The sequence below is a fragment of the Vanellus vanellus genome, assembly GCF_965231255.1.
Source record: "Vanellus vanellus genome assembly, chromosome: 1".
Classification (NCBI taxonomy): Eukaryota; Metazoa; Chordata; class Aves; order Charadriiformes; family Charadriidae; genus Vanellus; species Vanellus vanellus.
Genome location: NC_138905.1, coordinates 117,245,349 through 117,266,554, shown reverse-complemented (window position 1 = coordinate 117,266,554; position 21,206 = coordinate 117,245,349). Strand labels below are relative to the sequence as shown.

The 21,206-nt window shown below is 39.7% G+C and overlaps 1 long non-coding RNA gene across 1 annotated transcript; it reads right to left on the bottom strand.

The window, feature by feature from the left end:
- Window positions 1-11,998: 11,998 nt before the first annotated feature.
- LOC309674464 lies at window positions 11,999-14,697 on the bottom strand. Its single transcript, XR_014269395.1, has 3 exons — window positions 14,598-14,697; window positions 12,674-12,730; window positions 11,999-12,026 (listed from the first exon to the last, which is right to left on the bottom strand). It is a non-coding gene; the product is annotated as an uncharacterized lncRNA (long non-coding RNA).
- Window positions 14,698-21,206: the final 6,509 nt, after the last annotated feature.

The following is a 21,206-nucleotide window of genomic DNA, read 5'->3' as shown; positions in this document are numbered from 1 at the left end:
CTGGCTCCCCTCCACCAGGGCTCTCACCAGGGCTGGTGCGAACTGCTCCGCGAGGCAGAAAGGCACTGCTGTTATGTGCGGTTATGTGCATAAGCTGGTGCAGCTTTGGATTTGTACTGACAAATGGCTTTCAGCCTGGCCATAAACAGTCTTTGGGCCCCAGAGGAGGCAGGATTAGCATATGTGATGGGACAAGACTGCCAGCAGCACTTTGGGTAGCCTGAAAAGGAAAGTCTATTGATTTACTGTAGGGGAAAACGTAGTGCAGTGTCCTAGACCATTATAATCCCATTCTGTCTTTGCGGTGGTTTTCAACCTTCCTTTCTGTCTCTTGCCCTTTTATCTTTTTCTTTTCCTTTTCTTCTTCTTTTTTTTTTTTTTTTTCTTTTAAGCAGGAGTATTTTTATTCTAGGCACTGGATTGCACTGTACCCCTTGGATTTGTGTTCCAGGTCTGTAAAATTTAGGGAGGGGAGGAAACTGCAAACATAGTTCGTTGTACTCTTCCTTACCAAGAAAAGGCAGATATTAGGATAGCTTGTACCCCAAATATCAATTAACTATCCACTTCATTCCACACATGCAAAGTGAAATCAGGTATTTCTTACATGAAATTATATTAAAATCAAGATGATTTTGAAGACATGATTGCAAAACATTTAGGGACCAGCTTTTAAAGTGCTTCAATGGCACTTTTGGTAAAGTAAATTCTTTGTTATTCAAGATATCACACATACTTTGGAGGAACTGAACACAAGCATCAGAAATCAAAGTGATCATTCTACATCTGTGTTCCTTGTATTTTGCTGGTCATGAACTTATTTTGTTTATGTTTTCCCAAAGGCTTAAGAAGAAAGGGAAAGACGGAAAATAGAAAGCCGAGAGATGCAGATGTGATCTGAATTTCTAGGGAACTAAACCTCTTGATGAAATATTATAAGAAATTCCCATAATCTTCTTTTCCCATCACATATGGTTTCAGTTTGAGATTGATGTTTCACTTCCAATTTGAATTGTACATTTATTTTAAAATAATAATTAAAATATTAAGAAAAGTAATCAGAAAATAGGTTTTAAGGCAGCTTTTCTTATTTACAAACGTAGTAGTAGTTAAAAGAACCTTACTATTCCCAGTTAAAGGACTTTACACTACAGCATATTACTGACATTTATCTAGCTATAAACAAACACCCACTGAAGAGCAGCACGTTATGGTTAATTAAACAACAACAGTCGGGTGGGGGAGGGAGGAGAGGGAGGAAATAATAGTCATTTAATTTAACTGGAAAAACGTGAATAGACTTGTAATGCAGCTACAAATTCAGCGAGCCAAAAATACAAGCCTCTAAAGTTAGTGCTCTAAGTACTACAACTAGCAAACAGTGTCAGCATCCCAGGGCACAATCTCAGCTAATTGATCAGTCATCTTTTGTTAGTGGTACCAGACCGAGATTTGTAGCATCTGTAATTTTAAGAGAAGATAAAATGAATATATCTAATCAATAATTGGTCTTTCCACTGTAGCTCTCCCATTTATTTTTCTTCCAAATGCTGCAGGGTGATCTTCCTTGTCCATCATGCCATTTCTGCCTGAAGAGAGAGATGCAGCCCTACTGCCAGTGGCCTGGGAAAGAAGCGCTCAGCATCACCCAGGGATGCACGATTTAAGTTCATGTTCACACTCATTCCTAGGTACTGGTAGGGAGACAGGTGTTTCCCAGGACTCCTGCTCCACAGTCAGCAAGCTCTCACTTCTGGGGGGCTCAGCACCCATCTGCAGATGGGCTGTGGTCTGAAGCCCCTGCACTGATGTAGTGTACGGGTGGCATAAACCTGTGGTCCATGTGCAATCAGCCGGGTGCCTCAGCACTGGGCTTCCTGTGGGGATCCCTTCCCGTCAGGATTTGGAAATGGCACCACCAGACTGCTTGGCAAGCACCAGGCTTGCGGGATGCTGATGTTGGTACTTCCCACCCGAAGCAATGCCAGCTCTGGGATCACACCAGGTTGCTCAGGGCTTTGCTCAGTTGGTTCTTGGAACACCCTCCAAGGATGAACGTTGCACTCCGAATTTGGGCTGGGACGCTGCTGGGCACTGGAATTAAAGCGGTTTTCAGCACAGATGCCCAGTGAATCAGTCCAAGCTTTAAAGATGAAAAAGATTAACTGGGAACCAGGGATGGTAGCTCTGGGTGACAAGGGACCTAGGTCATAATTCTACCCTTGCCAAAAGCTCCCTGCATGAAAGCAAGGGTTATGGGTTTTGAGTGCCTCAGATGCTCCCTCTAGAGAAGAGGAATAGTCACTCCGAATTGAACATTTAAACTTTGTTGCTTCAGTCATTACTGTTTGTAAGAAGTTCTTAGATTTCACAATGAATGGTGCCACAGATGAGATGCAAGACTCTTCTCCTGTGATAATCAAGGAAAAATATTGCATCTGGGCATTTCTATCTTCAGAGTCCCCTGTTAGACTGTAGCCAGCATGCATCTCACTTGTGGTTTCATGGAAAATGTATATTTCAGCACTTTTTCCAAAACTCATTAGCTCAATCAATTTTAATCCATTTTCTATCTTCCCCCAGGGTGAACAGAGGAGGAAAACATAGATAAAGGGAAGAAATTTAAGCAATATCTGCAGACGACATCTTCCAGCAGTAGCACTTCTAGTGTCTGATAACCTCCCACTGACAGTCTTTCTTGTGGTAAAGGCTGTAACAAACTGTTGCTGGGCAGAAGGAAAATGTCAAGCACGTCATAAAAGTCATAGCAAATGTATACCTCAAAATGCTCCAGGATTTATTGCAAGTGCGTATTTCTCCTTTGTATTGCTGTATTTTGAACTCCCTTGATCTTTCAGAAACAAAAATTCAATGGAGTCATATGTATAAGACAATGTATATGTTTTTATGTATCACTTCCCCAATTATTCTTTTGCTATCAATGTACCAGAAAGAGTACCCAGTTACCTAAAAGAGTCTATCCAGGCTCAAATGCTCAGCACTGTGCTGCCAGTTAAGGAAGAGAACTTTAGACTCCTCTTCCCAAAGGCATAATAAGTAACAAAAAGCTGCTTTGTCCCATATCTTTTTTTTTCTTAAGAAAAAGAAAATATTTTTATGCTTTGTTCCTGCTAGTGAAGCTGTGTCACTGCTTGTATTGGAAAGAGCAATATTCCGTAAGTAGGACTTTTAATTCGTGCTAGTATTTTTTGGTCTATGGTACATGATGTACCTCTAATAATAAAGTAGTAAGCAAGCGCAACCTGGTGGGTGCTGTATTCAGAATACAAATGAAGTGGCAGTCTTTTGAAAAAGAGTAAATAGGAGACCTCTAGTGCCCAACAAGATTGAGGGCTCTAATGCACTTGAAAGAACCAGCACAATGAAACAGCTTAATTGTACGCATCGTGCAATTATTAAAATAATACAATATAAAAAAAAGCTTAATTCCCATATGTTTTTCTAACATTAAAAATATACTAGTAAGAACTACGCTTGTAAGCTTCTTTTTGGAAAAGGAACTCGAGGTCTTTTCTTTCATCGCTCAACTGGCCCACTGTGACCGACAGCAGAAGGAGGAGAGCTCAGAGGAGAAGGGGGAAAAAACCAAACCAAACCACAACAGCAACAACAACAGCAAAACAAACCCAACAATGAGCTCAGGGAATAATGTATCATAAGGAAGGCTAAACTTATCTCAACACCAGGGAGACTGGAGAGCAACCTTGGTTTTAGATAAGACAGCTGCACCTCTGAGTCATGAGTCTCCCTGAGACAATTAACAAAGAGCAATGACTTCCTCAGCCAGTCCAGCGTGGGGCAGGGAGGGCGTACGTGGCTCAGCTCAACATAAAGTATAAAAAATGGACAACTAATGAAGCACATTTTAAAGAGAACAATGACTTGAGCTGGCTTCAATCCATGTATTCCTTCCCAGCATCTGGGGACATCCAGAGTGGTGATGGTGAGCATATAGAGACCGGTAATGGGAATCACGTTTGCATTGTGACTCAACTGCATGTTGCAATTGCTGTAATATGTTTGTGTTGTGATTTCAGTACATTGCTGTATCATTCTGCTAAACTAAAATCCCATGTAATGCCAAATAAACCTAATAAGTAATTTGACGTTAAGTAAATTTGGTAATAAATAAAGTTTGGTAATCAGTAGATTTGATATAAAACCCTCTTTGTGTGGAATATCTGAAAGAACCTGTGCAGATAGCATTTGACTCTGACATCCACTGACCAAGTCTATTCTGCAGAAAAATGTAAGCTGTAATTTTTGTGTCTTCATAGTCCATGTTGCAGATGAAGCTTTGTGACAACCCGATGTAGCACATAATGTTCACACATACGGATTTCAAAACAACATGCCAATTACTCTCAGAAGCATCAAGATGTATGAATGAAAGACCTATATAAATTATAGTAATTTCTGAATAGACATGATAACTATGATCCTACTTTTTTTTTTAACTCTAATTAATTAATTTACTTTATTCTTAGGTTTAAACACACAGGAGTCTATGGACCACACTGCAGCACTTTGTTTGCCCTAGGAACACACAGGATGAAACTGAGCTTCCAGCTACCCCTCAATGCTGAGCATCAACCGACACAGCCTTATGGCACTACTCGTAGCTATGCCTTAGCCTTTGCCTTGGCTTTAACTTACCTTAGCAACTTTTTCTCTCTTTTGAAATTATCAGCCAAAACAGCACTGTTAATTGTGAGAAAATAATGTCACAATAAAGTTCCTACACACAACATGACATGTCTACACCAGAAACAGTAAGAACATAAAAGCAGCTACACAGGGTCAGACCAAGAACCCACATAATGTACTGTCTCCTGCAGCGCCCATAAGCAGATACCAGGGGAGAAGAGTGCACAAACATATATGATGCTTTTCCTAATACTCTCGATAAACTCCCTCACATTCCTTGAAGCTCGGAAACTTCCTAATCTAGATGTGGTTGTACAGTAGACTTCCATAGACAGTTACTTCTCAAAGCACTTGTCCATGCTCTCTTTCAGCCCGTGTAACATTTTAACACCTATAAATATCATTTGAGCAAGAAGACCAAGCCATCCATTAAGTGAAGACCCACCTCGGGGGGGGGTTTTTGACTTGGTTCCTGCTAGCTTCATTTGATGGCCCACAGAAAAGATGTTGAACAGTGGGACCTCCCCATGCTAGTCTGTTGTGGTTTAACCCCAGCCAGCAAGTAGGACCACACAGCCTCATGCTGACCCCCTCTTCCCCCCCCCCAAGAAAGGTAAGGAGAAGAGGGAGAAAAGGAAAGAAAAGGAAAGGGGAAAAAAAAACTCACTAGTTGAGATTAAGATAGTTTAACAGAACAATAACAGAAAAGGAAAATAATAATAATAATTTTTTAAATTATTATTATTGGAAAAAATACACAAGTCACTCTCATCGCCCAGTGAATTGGTTGCCCAGCCTGGCCTGAGCAGACATCGTGGATTCCCCACCCCATCCAACCCCTATTTATACACCAAGCATGATGTCTATGGTGCAGAATATTGCATTGGCCATTCTGCTCTTCTGTCTGTGCTCCTTTTCGGCTTCTATGGGAAGCTGAAGAAAATCCTTGAATAGTATAAACGTTACTTAGCCACACTTAAAACGATATGCATTATTGACATTCCTTTCACAACAAATCTGAAAACACAGCAACAACTAGAAGGAAAATTAACTCTATCCCAGCTGAAACCAGGACAATACTTAACTAGCTAAAGTTAATGCTCCTCTCTGTTTTCCTTGTTTGGGCATGGCTTCCTCTTCTGGAAGGATGCCTTTTTACTAGTAATAGCTTTCTTTACTCCGCCGCTTGACTACACCAGCATTTTCAGCAATCATTTCAGAGTCATTTTTGATACACGGTATGCTTATTTTTGAAGCTTCAATATACTGTCTTCATACACTCTCAAATTACCTGCAAGCATTTAGGCCCTTTAGGTGCTGCTTTTAGTTTTATATCTGTTTGACATGTCATTTCAAATGGATTCTTTTCTTTCTCAGGCCGGTATGGTTGCAGCATGAACAGATAGATAGAAACTTTACATAGAGATTGAAACAAGCAGATGAGCAAATGCCAGAAAATCAGTCTGGCTGAGGTAAAACTGAACTTCCGTGACATGATGCAAAGGGGCAGTATGACCAGAGGAGGGAAGTTACAAACCTGTTAGAGTGCCTCAAAAGGAGTCACCAAGCACGTGGCTGTGAGTGAACCATATTGCGCTTCCAAAATGGGTTTGTGCAACACTATCTGAACAAAGGTCTTTGTAAGAAATAAGTCCTCCTACAGATTAATATCAGATTAAGAGATGGGAAATAGAAGGCAGGAATAAATTATTAGCCTTCGCCATAAAGAAAGTTGCCACATGGATCCCTTTGCAGGTGAGAGAGGAACCACCTCTGTGTTCAACATGCTCGTAAATTATTTAGAAAAGGAAGTCAACTGTAGGAGAAAGGTTGCTGATGATAATAATTCAGCATGGTAAAAAGACAAAATGGATTATGAAGCATTGCAGAAGGACACCAAGCAGCTGGATGGTAAGCCATGCAGATTAAATTCAATGTTTTTAAAGCACAGTGACACATATAGGGAAAACCAACCTTAATTAACCATACACACTAATGAGCTCTAAGATAGCTGTGTATTAATTAAAAAAATATCCAGACCCATAGTGAATAGGTTTTGGGAAAGAGCTCTGGGCTCAGTGGTGGTCAAAACAATGAACTGAATATTAGAAAAGATTAGGAATAGAGAATAAACCAGAAATTATTCTTTACCAATATATAAATACACATCTTAAACAAGACACGCTGTTCTGGTCATCACATCTGAAAATGGATATGCAGCAGAACTTATGAGGCAAAGTGAAGAGAGGCAAAACAGAAAATGTGAATTAGAAACCTGGTATTCTTTTTTTTCTTCAGAATACAAATACTTAAGGATATCAGAAGAAATGGTCAGGCAGGAGATGTAAAAGCAAAAGAGGAATGATTTTTTGGGGGCAGGTACTTAAACAGCGACACTCACTATGGTGTCAAGTGTACACTTCGTCTAAATACCAAAAGGAACACTAAACCATTAAAGAGAACAATTCAAATACAATCTTGGGCTCAGGAAGCCCATAGCCTGCAGAACACTGGGAGGAAATAACAGGGGAAGGATGACTCTGTATTTGCCCAAAGTGATTTAGCCACTGTCAGAAGGTGCACACACAGCCAGATGGGCCCATGTACAGTCAGTATAACTGTTCCTACACTCTACATTTTGAAAAAGAAAAAGCCCAGCAAACAGCAGGAACAAATTAGCACAAAATAGTAGGAGTCAGCTGCATCCCAACTTTATCCACTCATGAATAGATTTACCCAAATTCTGCCCAATCTTTATCTGTTTACCCGAGATGAATTTGCCAATATCGTTTTCAGGAGATAGGGTTTGTTGTGACTACCTCACCTGCCACGATTGTTGTGGGTTGGAAATCACCTTCTACCATTTCCGTTTCTGTCTGCAACTTGAATACCAGTAAGCGAAATCATGAACAAGGGAAATTCAGATATAAAATAACTGCAAGTCTGCCAGGAGCTGGATGCCAAGAAATTTGTAAGCAATAACTGTTTTCCCTCCTTCATAGAATCATAGAAACATAGAATTAGGTTGGAAAGGACCTTGAAGATCACCGAGTTCCAACCCCCCCACCATAGGCAGGGACACCTCTCACTAGACCAGGTTGCCCAAGGCCACGTCCAGCCTGGTCTTGAACACCTCCAGGGGTGGGGCCTCAACAACCTCTCTGGGCAACCTGTTCCAGTGCCTTACCACCCTCAAAGTGAAAAACTTCTTCCTAATGTTCAATCTGAACCTGCCCTCTTCCAGTTTAAAGCCATTTCCCCTCTTCCTATCGCTACATGTCCTAGTAAAAAGTCCTTCCCCAGCTCTCCTGGGGTACCCCTTTTAGGCACTAGAAGGCTGCAATAAGATCTCCCCAGGGTCTTCTCTTCTCCAGGCTGAACAACCCCAACTCTTTCAGCCTCTCCTCATAGGAGAGGTGCTCCAGGCCTTGGATCGTCGTCGTGGCTCTCCTCTGGTCACGCTCCAGCAGATCCATGTCCTTCTTATGTTGGGCTCCAGAGCTGGATGCAGCTTTCATGATTCTTCTTGTTTTCTGCATTCATTTTTCCCCACCTTTACTCAAAAGGCACGTGTTAAGTTTTTCCAGAAAACCTAGCTAATTTGTATTTTATTTGCTGAATGAAAGTATTTTCAGGTTGTATGCAGTAGGTCCAAAACAAATGAGATCAATAGGCACTTTCGAAAAAGATGGTGGAAAACTATTCTAAGGGAAAAAATGTAACTTTTTTCAAAGCCCGGGAATTTATCCTTTGTCTTCCATCATCCTGAAGAATATTTCTGAAAGATACTAGGTACTGACAACAGTATATTATGTTTACATAACTTTTATAGCAGTATTTTTCAATGTCTCTTAATAAAGGCAACAGCCTCAGAAATTATCATAAGATACAGAATAGACAGGGAGGAGTACTTATTAATATACAAATGAAGACATTGTATGTCAATAAAGTACACGAATTTTAATTTACCTTTTTCAAAAAAAGATGTATTTTAACATATAAGTTTGATACTTTGGATAAGACATACCGCACAGGTGTATAGGAAAGTTAAAATGTTAAAAAAGTTGCACATTTGTTCTTACCTCTTACAAAAAATTCTAGGTCTTAAGATGAAAATTTTGAAACAGATCGCTTAGCACACTATCTTACAAAAGGGAATAACTTCAAATTAAAGTTTTAATTAGTACAGTATTTATTAATGTTATTAAGTTCTATTTTGTGGTTACAATCCTAGAAAGCATAATCTTAATGTAGCTGAGACATCCCAAATTCTATAAATAAAAAATGGAAAGAAGCCAATTTATTATACTGAAAACCAAGGGGACATCTACTTTAATGCATTACAGCATGAGATTTAAATAACATTTATGACAGTTTGTAAAATTTATTACCAAAGTAGTTATTTGCATTAGCAGACTCCCGCATACAATCACTCTCCGGACTTCTGCCCTCCCCATCGCAAGTTTTCACAAATTTCAGCTGAAATGATTCGTGGTTCTGAAAAGATGCGAACATCAGTTATGGACTGTTAAAACTCATTTTCAGACACCCAATGGTGACAACCATATTAACCTCATCTCATTCTAGTTACTTATTACATTTTCCTTCTTCCTGGTTCTTTGGAATCAGTTGGCTGAAATGTACAAAGGAAGTGGGACCTATTTACTTCTTGAGACTCATAGGAATAGTCTGTAACTATCCAAGTGACTAAGACCTTTTTTCTAAACCAGACACATTTACTAAGCTTTAATGCATTTCGTGACAGGGCATAATACATAGCAGTACAGTGCTGCTGGAGTATAAACTCCAGGTCACAAAAAAAATGTAGGGTTCCTAGATTAACTGGGACACGGGTATAAAAAAAGAAAAAGTCAAAGAAGGATCTAGGTGAGATGAGCTCTAAATACAAGACAATAGCTGGTTTTATGCGGAGAGCACAAAACTGCAGGGAGAATAACATTGTTGACTGAAGGACATCAAATCAGGTTTCAGGGAAGCTTTGCACTAATCCTATGTTGTAATGACAGCTTAAAAATTTGGTACTTTGATGAGTTCTGAGATTGACTTAAACCTCTTTAATTTGGCTTGCTGGTATTTAATCTTTTAACTTTGCATTCTTAATCAAAACTCAGAGCAGACCTTTAATCTTGTATGTACAAAATGGAAGATTAGAGGACCCTGACCTGCCTCTGGTAGACAGCTGTTTACTTCCCCTTTTCCTTCTCCTTCTCACAGCAGTAGCAAGTGAGAGCCATTTCAAACCTGTAGGAAGGTCTTAGGAGAAAAGGGAAAGTACATAAACATTCTCTGCCAGAGAAGAATCTGAACCCTTCTCGCTTTTCAGTGAAGAATTAAAGTACTTCAGAGCCTCTTCATGTGTTTCTGATAAAATGTTGTTAATGTGACTGGAAAATAATTCTGGTTTGGCCGGATTCAGCATTGTAGAGGGAGAGCTGTATTCAGATTTCCTTTGCCCCTAGAACATCTGAGACATTTACAGGCTTCAGTGCCTACTCAGGTTTAATAGCACACAATATGCAAGACGAGGATAAGTTAACAAAATGCTTTGTACAAAGCTAGAAATTGTTTTCACTGATAAAAATTAAAACTGTGAGGATAATTCTTCCAAACGTGTCTCATTTTACTGTAAATTCTTTGCAGTAGGGACAGTTTTTTCTAAACGAGAAATGCGTACAGCAACTCCTTTAATACAGTTAGGTGCTCTTATATACCGAGAAGCCCCTTTAAACCTATTTAGTATTTGAAGGAGATCATGGTGGCATTAAGTCAGGGCACCTTAGGTGGCCCCAGCTGCAGGGACCTACCAGTGGGGACTTACAGGAGCTAACAGAGGACTTTGAACCAGCACTTCAGCAGACATGCGAGGCATGCGAGGCATCACAAGGTGCAGTAACATCTCCTTTTCTCTTCCCAGGTGTCTCTAGCCATCTGGGCCACCCACGCAACCCCCAGTGTCAGAGCTTTTGAAGATGAAGGGTAAAGACCCTGGACCCATGTCCTTGGGGCCCTGGGCTAGAGACTTCCCAGGCCACCAGGCTGCTCTTCTCTATGACCAATCTAGTAATTCACCTCACTTTGCCACAGCAGGATGGCCCTATTCCAGGGTTTTGTCTCAGACTTGGCATGAGAAGAAGGATCATTACAGTATGGGTGATTTAATTAGTCCAAAAGCAAGCACATACCAGGCATTGCTAATTGCAAGAGAGATCTGGGATAAAAGAGAAAGTCACCTCTCTTCTTTTGTGAACTTCATTTATTTCCTGTCTTGTATAGAAATCTCCACGTCTGATTTGCCTGACAAAACAGTTGTTGATTTTCACTGCACGTAGCTGAGCTGAAGTCGTTTAATGTCATGAAAATCTTAATCAGCCACGTTAGGAGAACAACAATCTTGATTTCACACTTCATTGTAAATTCCTTGCACTTCCCGTCATAGTCTTTGAAACACTTTATTTTACATTGTTGTTAGTGGTAGTTATCCTGCTGTATTTGTTCCTGAATTATTCAGATTACTTAAATGGAGGAAAAGTCTATGGAAAAGTCATTTTCTGAAGTTCAGTAAGAGATTTGAACTGTTTTCAACTTAGTTTGATGCCAGTGAGCTAGAATTAAACTTTTCTTTATCTGGATTTTTTCCTTAAAGAGCACATACAGATGGATAGAATAGCAAAAATTATCTGGGATTTTATTTAGAGGAGGGGTGAAGGGTCAAAAGACATTTTCGATACGGGCCAGCAAATAAACACAGGAAAAAATTCCTCAGTGAATAAAAAGAATCTTTCCAGTATGGCTTCTGACATCATGATTTTTATGCGGTGCATTTGTAAGCCTAAATATTATTCACATAATCCAAGAATTAAGATGAGATCTTCCTCCCTCCTTTGAGGAAGATAGCTCAGGATTAAGAAACAGTTTAGAAACAACCCTGTCCAACATAGGTAAGATCTTTCTCCACCACCTTCTCTAATAAGAGCATATACAGCTCCACTTAATAATCTCCATATTTAGCAAGTCATTACTGTCACCAAAATTGTAAGACTGATTTTTCTTGCAGTGGCTCCTGTCACAACTCTTGGTCTTTGCAAGGAACAAGAAAAACTAGTGTGAATAACAAGGAAAATCTTGAATCCTCAAGTTTAATATTGGAATGGAAAAAGAATTCAGCAAAACAGAAGTTGGTCGTTCAGCTTTGTGGAAGTTACAGTTGCTGTTTGGCTACGTGAGAAATAAAGAATTTGAAGTGTTCTGTAAATATTCAGAAGTGTTCCCACATCCTCCTTATGATTTCTGGAAGCATTATCAGTGAAGTCAGTAAATCACCATGTGATCAGGCAGTCCTAAATAGGACAAAACAACAGTTGGTATTAAAAGTTTGTTGTTTATAAGCTGTTCGGATGTTATTATTTCCTACCGCTTTTTTTCTTAATTCAGACAAAAAGTATAGCTTGTCGTGCCAAATTTTCAATAACTTTTCTCAGCATCATTATCCTCACACAAAACACAATACTTAAAAAAAACAAAAAACCAACAAACATCAGTGACTGCACGTTCTCAAATCGATGCAAACATACACAATTTCTGCAGTGTGCTCGAGCAAAACAGGCTGGTCAACTGCAACTTGATGGAGAAAGAAAGTAACCAGTCTAACACCAGTCACCCCCTTCCTCACTCCTCAGTCAGAATTGGCAGGGGTCTTTCACCTTCAGCTTCTGAAATGGGACATTTTCTTGAATTCAAGTTCTACTACTAAAAACATATTCAATACTCGGTGACTCTTCCTGGCTGTGGTTGTCATCTACACCCTGATATTAGGACTGCCTCTTTTTCTTGGGAATCTTATTTTACTGAGTAGGTTTCTTTGCAAAGAGGAGGGAGGAAAGAGGGACAAAACATATCTTTGTTCCATTCACTTTTGACTTAAAACCAAACTCTTTGAATTAGGCTGTCTGTGATATTTACAGTTAGACTCAAGGATTGGACTCACCCATTTCAAACAACCACTTGAATTTTCCTTCTCTCCACCTGTTTCTTATCAGGAAGCCTACATTAAAATAGATCAAATCATAATTACCATTTTTTGTACTTTGTTTCTTCCTCTACACATGATGCTGCACGCAGCCAACAGAGAGTAGAAGGAGGAAGTCAAGAACTGAACTATGGCATTGCTCCCCACAGTCTTGCTGTGCTCAAATTCAGCCAAATACCTTGTAGATCACAGAATCATAGAACGGTTTAGGTTGGAAGGGACCTTGAAGATCATTGAGTTCCAACCCCCCTCCCACTAGACCAGTTGCTCAAGACCCCATCCAGCCTGGCCTTGAACACCTCCAGGGACGGGGCCTCAACAATTTCTCCAGGCAACCTGTCCATAGGGATGGCAAGGGTCTAGCTTAGAGCTTCAGCACAGCTTCTAGGCCCAGCTGACAATCGTTAAGGTATATTAGCTATACGAGCGCTGTCTGGACAGTAGGGCAGCCTCAAGCACTGAATCAGCTTTTTTAGGGGCATAATTTATTAATCCATACAATGGAGCTAATGCTTACTGATTCTGCAACACTGTTGTTAAAATCCATTTGCTAACATTTGAAACACATACAACCAGTGACAGTAACCTGCTATCCAAAATCCCTAACTGGAACAAGACTCTTACTTTTAAAGCATTCAATTCAATGTAGATTTATTCGAAGAATATCTGAGAAATATAAAACCAGGAGACCTTATCTGCTCTTCACGTTTGGTTTTATCCCATTGTCTAACACTCTCAAAATATTTAATGCCCACAGTGACTATAATGAATAAAGCTTTAACTAAACAAAATATCTCCCTATGATTTTTCAGATTTTCTTTTGGTCTTTCTAACTATGCCGAGAAGGCTCTTGATGAACAGTCGCAGGGTGACTAGGAGCTCAGCAGACTTCTGATCCGCTTGCCTCATCCAACTAACACTGATGCCTACGGGCTGTCTGGACGTACCCATCAATTCCACTTGGCCTGACACTGAACTACAAGAGTACTAAATTAGCAGACCTGTGGATGTACACTTGGATGAAAGCACTGCAGAAGGCACTGTCCAGTAGCTACTGAGGCCTGCTTCCAAGCTCATCATCTGGATAGGCAAGAAGTCTGGTTTCAAAGCTAGCCTCACAATAGCCTTCAAAATGCAGCACCAAAATCGTCCATGTCAAATTATACAACACAAGAAGGACTACTTCCTTTTTGCGATTTGTGGGTTCCCCTAATTTCAACCTTATTTCCCGATTCATTTTTCCTGAACTAAGAATTCTTGTTTCCCCTCACAAACTTGTTTTCATTCTTCTGATTTATTTACTGACTACAATGTGGTTTCCGGCCTGTTTCACCAGTATGATAATTCCCAGTTTTGCTTGGTTAGCTATTGGCTTTCTTTTAATATCTAAAAGGTGCTTTGTTGTCCAGTGCTTTAAGATGTCTTCTTTCAATCTGAAGTTCCCGTTGCCCAAGTTGACGTGATTCCTGGAATGAGGTTTCTGAGAAAAACCACCACCCTGTCCTTAAACTAGACTACCTACCTCCTCTTCCAACAGTTCCTGAGCAAAGCTGGAGAGCTGCCAAAGCTTTCTGTACCGTCATTTAAAGTTATCTTTCCCGATTTTGCTAGCTAGGTTGACTAGTGGCTTTCCATTGCATTGTCTAAAGGGTGCTTTGATGTCCAGTGCTATAACAACCCTTCTTTTAATTATGCCTCCACTTCAGGCATAATAGTAAGTGCCATCAAGTATGTAAGATATCACATAAACTTAACCTCATACGACATATGGGAGATCCTCATACCTGAAATGGTACTGAACACCTATCTTTAGGCAACCGAATCCCTCTGCCAGTGTCACTGATGGCAGCAGCAAAATTAATCGCAACCACAGGTACTTTACCTTGGAGTTTACAAGGCATCTAGTCAGATAGGGGTATTTCTGTGCAGCAATTCAACTACTTCCTGTATTTGCTGTTCCCACAGTGAGCCCTCTGAATTTCTTCACCCCTGGAAGAACACAGAATTGGAGAGCATATCCACTCAGCTTTTCAAGCTAGCCTGAGTTCATTCAGTATCTCTCAACAACAGGAATCCTAGCCAGTTAGCAAGGTGCTTCAATTTGTCTTACTACTCGCTTTGGAATTTTGTTACAAAGCCTCATTATAACCTACGTTTTTGTGCCCTCCTGCCAGATCTGCTATCATTGCAGCCACCTTGTTACACCACTTCGCCATGAGACAGTTCAAGCCTCAGAGCAGAGCTGAAGAAACTACCTGACTTCACGATTTCCATACTAGCATCTTTCTACAGAAGAGACCTGAACCCCATGTGTCGCCTGCATCAGGGGACCAGATGAGAGGTGACAACTCCGTGCCATTACAGAGCAGATCTGGCCTCGACAAGCAGAGGGATTTCAGAGTAGCCCACGAATTTTGGCCACAGAGATGACTGCCGGCTACCCTGCTTCAGATTGTCCATGAAGGAGATGAAGGCTGGGGATGCTGAAGCTGTAGCTATGGAGCTACACACGCAATTTGCCCTGCCACAGTGGTTTGTCCATTTAGATCCCTGACTGCTCTGTGCTAACGTTGAAGACAGTAGGAATAAAGGAACACAACACAAAAGCACTTATTTTGATGACCACCATTCAGCAAAAAATGAGGATGTATCATACCTGGTCTAATTTACAGTTTAGGGTTACAGTTTTAAAAACCTGAAATGATTAAGCCATCATTTTAAAAACTGTGTGGGAGGAGTCATGACTAATATCACACCACTTTTTCATGTGTTTTACTTCCTATCTGAGTAGCGCAAAATAGGATTTGAAGGGGGATAAAAATAGCAGAAGAAAATCAGCAAAAGCACAAGACTTGTTTTAAGTCTTGCACAATATTTTTCTGATCTACGAAAAAAGAATAAAATAATAAATGACATTCTAGTGAAGAGGGAGGAGAGCATAGTCCTGGATCCTACTAATTCGTAGACTTGACTGGTGGTGCTGCAGGATGATGGTCCCACAGCACACACAGGATTAGGATTCTTCTTTTGTATGACTAGTGGCAAATTGGGAGGAAGAGAAAGGCAAAAAGGACATTACAAAACCAGGAAGCTTGTGCAAAGGCTTTACGTTTTGGTTTTTCTTTTTAACTTATATTGGCTAGCTAACAACAGTAAAGCAAGGTCTGTGATCTAGCTGACTTCTGTCAGTATCCCATCGGTGATTCTCAACATAAAGGATGTTGTGGTGCTGAGAGACATCAAACTTATTCATCAGCATTGCTCAGTCCGACTTGAGATTTAAAGGGAAAATTAAAACCACCGTTCCTTATGAATAATTTGACTTTTAAAGTATTTTTGCATGCATTCATAAATACATCAGCTGGAGTGATTATGTCTCCAGCTGCTGCAACTCGTTTTCTAATGAGAGAACAAAACCCAAGCATTGTTTTTTTAAGATATGAACTTAGCATAGCTAGCTACAATGCGTTCGGCACTAACGTGACTATTTCCAAGCAACAGGCCACCTGTAGAAGATGGCTATGAATGAACAATTTCGACAACGCGATGCCTCCTGCAACAGTATGTGAGATCGCGTTTCTCCCCGAGGCATTTTCCCTAGAAGAATTACCACATCAAAAAGTTGCAACGCCAAAATGCCAACCCCAAACAGCAGCTGTTGGATCTCTGAGCCTCAGCCTCCAAATCACAGCTCCGTTGGGAAACAAACCCAAACTCCCAACAATGCACAGCAGCTGGGTTCTCGGCATAACATTTTCTTTTGATTGATAGATTTCTTAAATTTGTGAGCCTGCAAGCAAAATTTCAGCCCTGAGAGTATCTCTGAAAGTATTGGAACGCATCACATGGCAAGCGCCTCAGTTGCAGCACTCAGCCTTCCTCCTCCTAGCTTATTTCTTCCCCATTAAGAGCTCCACAGGGTAACCCAGTCGACAAAGAATATTTCTGGGATCAGATACCAGATCTTCAAATTAACAGAATAGGAAAAGAGTAAAGAAGGATTAATGTGCCGTCTTGTTTTATTGCTTGGTTTCATCAATGTTTCAGGCTGCATTTTCAGAGTTTTATAGTCCGGTGCTAAATATACTCTCCGGGCTGAAGCATAACCATTTGATTTTAAGACGGGGCAGAAATAATTTTTGACAGCTCAAATAAAGAATTTCTTTAAGCTATTTTTGAGATGGGAATTATACATGGGTCATTTTCCATTACTAAGAAAAAGCATTTGAAATACTTGGAAATTTCTCATAACTGTAAAGTAATAGGGGAATATATCAGCTTTGAAATAAGGATTTTCTTCTTATGACATCTGTACGTTCTTGCTTTTAACATTTGCATTTTAATACATTGAGAACAAAGACTTTTCTACATACTGTTCAAACAAAAAGCTGTTTTCCAGTTTAGCTTGTCATTTTTCAAGCAAATTAATATTCCTAAAAGCACTTTTATTACTGTGTCTGTAGGAAGAGTTATATAAAAATGTAACTATTTTTGGTAATATTATGGCAGAAAATTTTGCCATATACACATGGACTAACAAGCTTGGGATTTTTTTAAGCTGATGACGGGGAAGAAAAGGATATGGGAGAATTTATTGTTAGCATCTGTGCGTTGCTGAGTTTTCAAGTATTTTATCTATATAAGCAATTAAGAAGTACACAAAGCTTCAGCCTGCGACTGGAATGCTAGCTTGTAACTTCATTCTTCTTTAATATACACTCTTGGACTTGCTTAGTCCAGCGTACTGACATCAACCTGAATGATACTACCATAGTTTCTCAGCAAAATAATTAAACATAGGCATCTATTTTATCTCAATTGACTCTTTCTCCTTCTCCCTGTCTTTGTGGGCAGCGCTACATGGCATCCACTGAGAGCTGCAGCTGATGCTGTGTAAAACACGTAAAAGCAAATCTTCTCTTCCAAAGCTTGGTTTGCTCTGTTTGGTTATACCAAACACTCGGGATCACCTGGTACCATTTGGCTTGTTTGAAAACAACATTTTTCTTCTTCAGAGCAGCGTGCAGTAAGATGAGAGTCCGCCAAGAAGGGAGAAAGAAGGAACAGAATCACCCTCAACTTTCTTTGTGGAAATTACCTCCCTGCGCAGTATGCACAAAATGGCAAGATCACAATTTCTTGACCACAAACTAGGGATGCTGTTAGATTGAGTCCCTTCAAGCAAAGTTGTATGATTTAGAAAACAGTAGCTTGATTTTTAAACCATAATCTATTTCTGTCCCTATTTATATTTAAAAGTTCCAGTGCTGGCATAAAATGTAAAAACCTCTTCTCTTTTTGAAAATAAGTAACGTGCCCTCCTTGAGCTAATGCACATTTAATGTTATAAAGGTGCTAAAACACTGTCAAGCCAGGCTCCAAGGCAAACTTTGATGTACTCGCAAACTTCAGTGTGTTCACAATGCAGAAAGCCTTAGGAGAGATTTTGTTCGTTATTTTTACTGTCAAATTCAAGACAGAAATAAGAACAAGTCCACAAGATGTGATATACTTCAAGACTGAAAAGTTACAGGCAGAATGCATACCTTTGGAATTCAGACCTGAATTCAATACAACACCGTCGGTAAATCAGCATGCTGCATTTGCACCTCTAATCTGTTGAAATTAGTAAATTGTTAAACATAATTTTCAGGTTGAAAAGCTAGATATTGAAATGTCTCCTAAATTATTTTTTTAAAAAAATAATTTAAATTCACTTTTCCACTAGTTTTGGGGGTTGTTTTTTTGTTTTGTTTTGGTTTTTTTTACACCAATACAGATTTTACTGTTGTCGCTTTGAGGACTAATGCAGAAGTACACAGCATCATGCTGCCATCTATAGTTCAAAGAAGAAAATAAGACTGCACAGTTCCAATCACAAAAGAAGCCACCGGATAGTTACCATTTGTAGAATGAAAACGATGCGGGCTTCTCAGGAGAAGAGTGATTGAGAGAGATGTGCAGGCGCATTCGCACGCTCACATTCCAGCTCAGTGAGCAGGACTCAGGGCCTTATTTAAAACATCAGCAAGACCTCTCTAAGGAGTCCGGGGTTGGACTTAGTCCTAGTTGGCCGCCCTTCTCCCCACCACCCCCATCCCAGATCTTTTTCATGAAAAAAGTTATCTGCTCGCATCATGGACAGAAATAAAAGGAAAAGCAACAGTACACCGACAGTCTTGAAAATCAAGTTTTTATTTAACTGTATGAAATAGACATCTGGGAATTTGTATTACACATGTAAGATCCTCACTAGCCCTTAATTTTAAGGCAGCCATTAGCTTGGAAGAAAAAAAAAGTTAAAAAGGTTGTAGAAACAATATCTTCACATCCCAAATTATTCAGGCATCAAGATTCTTCTGTTCTCAAAGGGGCTCCTCTTAAAATTACATACTTTTGTAGAAATCTGAGTTTTAAAAAAGTGAAAATTGTGATAAATTTCCACAGAAACAAAACTAGAAACCTGATTTCCTGTGAAGAAAATAATGCAAAAGTCTTTTTTTGATGTGGAAATACTATAAATTACTGATTTCTCTCTTCCAGAATCTGACACTTCCTGGTTTTATTGCTTTTCATGGTTTAGTTGTTTTTAAATTAAAAAACTGACAGAACAAAGAAGTTTCTTGTTTGATTTGGTTCCGACAGAAATCCCAAAAGCAGATGACACTTCCCTGATGTCTTCTATAGGCATTATAAATATGTTCATTTTGACGTTCTAATTTTGGAACAGTATGAAATCACTGGTAAGTCAGTTTTTCATCAGCAAAAAATGCTGAAGTTACAAGAAGTCTTAAATTACTACTAGAACCTATAAAAAAAATCATTGATAGTTTTCATCTGTACCTTCATTTTTTAATATATCTACAAACCTACAGAAAGCTGGAAGCTCTTTATTGGCTGTAGCACTCAGAACAAGCTTCTCACCAGCTGATAGGGGAAAGAAACCACTACACGCACACAATACTTCTAGCTGATAACTGCAGTTCAAGACTATCTACAAGCAAATGCTCAGCTTCTAGTGAAGTTTATGAAGACAACCTCGAGACTTCCTAGTGAATATTGACCATGCAGTGTGTTTTCCTCTGCTTGACAGTGCCAGAATGAAGCACTGTATCAGCTGTCCCGCTCCCCAGTTTCCTCTCAAAATCAGATCCAAATGCTGTCAGGAGAAGGATGACACATGCGCGAAAAATCACAGAATCATTGAATGGTTTAAGTTAAAATCCTATATAGATGGCAGGGCTTAAAGAATGCTCCAGGTACTCAATGAGGTGTGTCAATCCAGCTGTCTAGCAGATACTAGCATTTCTAATCAGTTCAGGGAATTTATTATTATTTCTCTTTTTTAAAATATATATATTTACTGCTCAGTTACTACTAGTTGCTAATAACATCTTTAAGTGTGAGGCAATATCGGCAATATATTAAAGTAGACTTAATATTTAGACAATACAATCCACCCCCAAACAGACTTATGTTCAGATGTAGTCTAAAGCTGTTTTTACCCTCCCACAGTCACACTATCCCTCCTCATAGCCCAGAATGCCTATCTAATGAAGTGTTTAGTAAGTAGCAAGTCAAAACACTGTCCTAAAACTAAAGTGAGATTATGGTTTATCTTGTACTTTGCAAATCTTGTTATTAGAATATGTCACATCCCTTAATCAAAATATCTTTGGAATAGGGACTATTTATATGCGTGCCTACAATATCTAGCAGATATGAAAGCTATTTTTTTAATAGCATCTTTAGAAAGCTACACTGGATTTCTGAATGAGCATTAGTGGAAATATAATTTCTTCCACTTTTCTTCAAAACAGTGGAGAAGGGATAGAAAAGCAAAAAATGCCTTCTCTACTCTAAACTAGAAAAACACCTGGGTTCTAGCACGCGCTCCTGGCAAGTTCTACCCTGAACCTTTCCTGGCTCAACAGAAAAATAAGTACTTTTCATTCTTTAATTTTAAACCTATGACATGGCAAAACATTTCCTGGCAATAAATACCATTACCTGAACCTTCATACACCACCTTGTTCTCAACAGAAATGTGTGTTTAAACATCCTGGAGGCAGCGAGGAAGGTGCGCAGCAGGCTGACCACCCTTGACTTTGGGAGAGCTGACTTTGGCCTCTTGAAGAACCTGCTTGGTGTGGTGCCATGGGATGAAGCCCTGGAGGGAAGAGAGGTCCAAGAAAGTTGGTTAATATTCAAGGACCACCTCCTCCAAGCTCAGGAGCGATGCATCCCTAAAAAGAGGAAGGCAGGCAGAAAAGCCAGGAGGCCTGCATGGAGGAATAAGGAACTCCTGAACACGATCAAAAGTAAAAAGGAAGCCTATAGGGAGTGGAAAGAGGGGCAGGTAGCCTGGGAGGTATACAGAGGAATACTTTGAGCAGCCAGGGATCAGGTTAGACAAGCTAAAGCCCAGAGAGAACTAAATCTGGCCAGGGACATTAAGACAAACAAAAAATCCTTCTTTAAGTATGTCAGC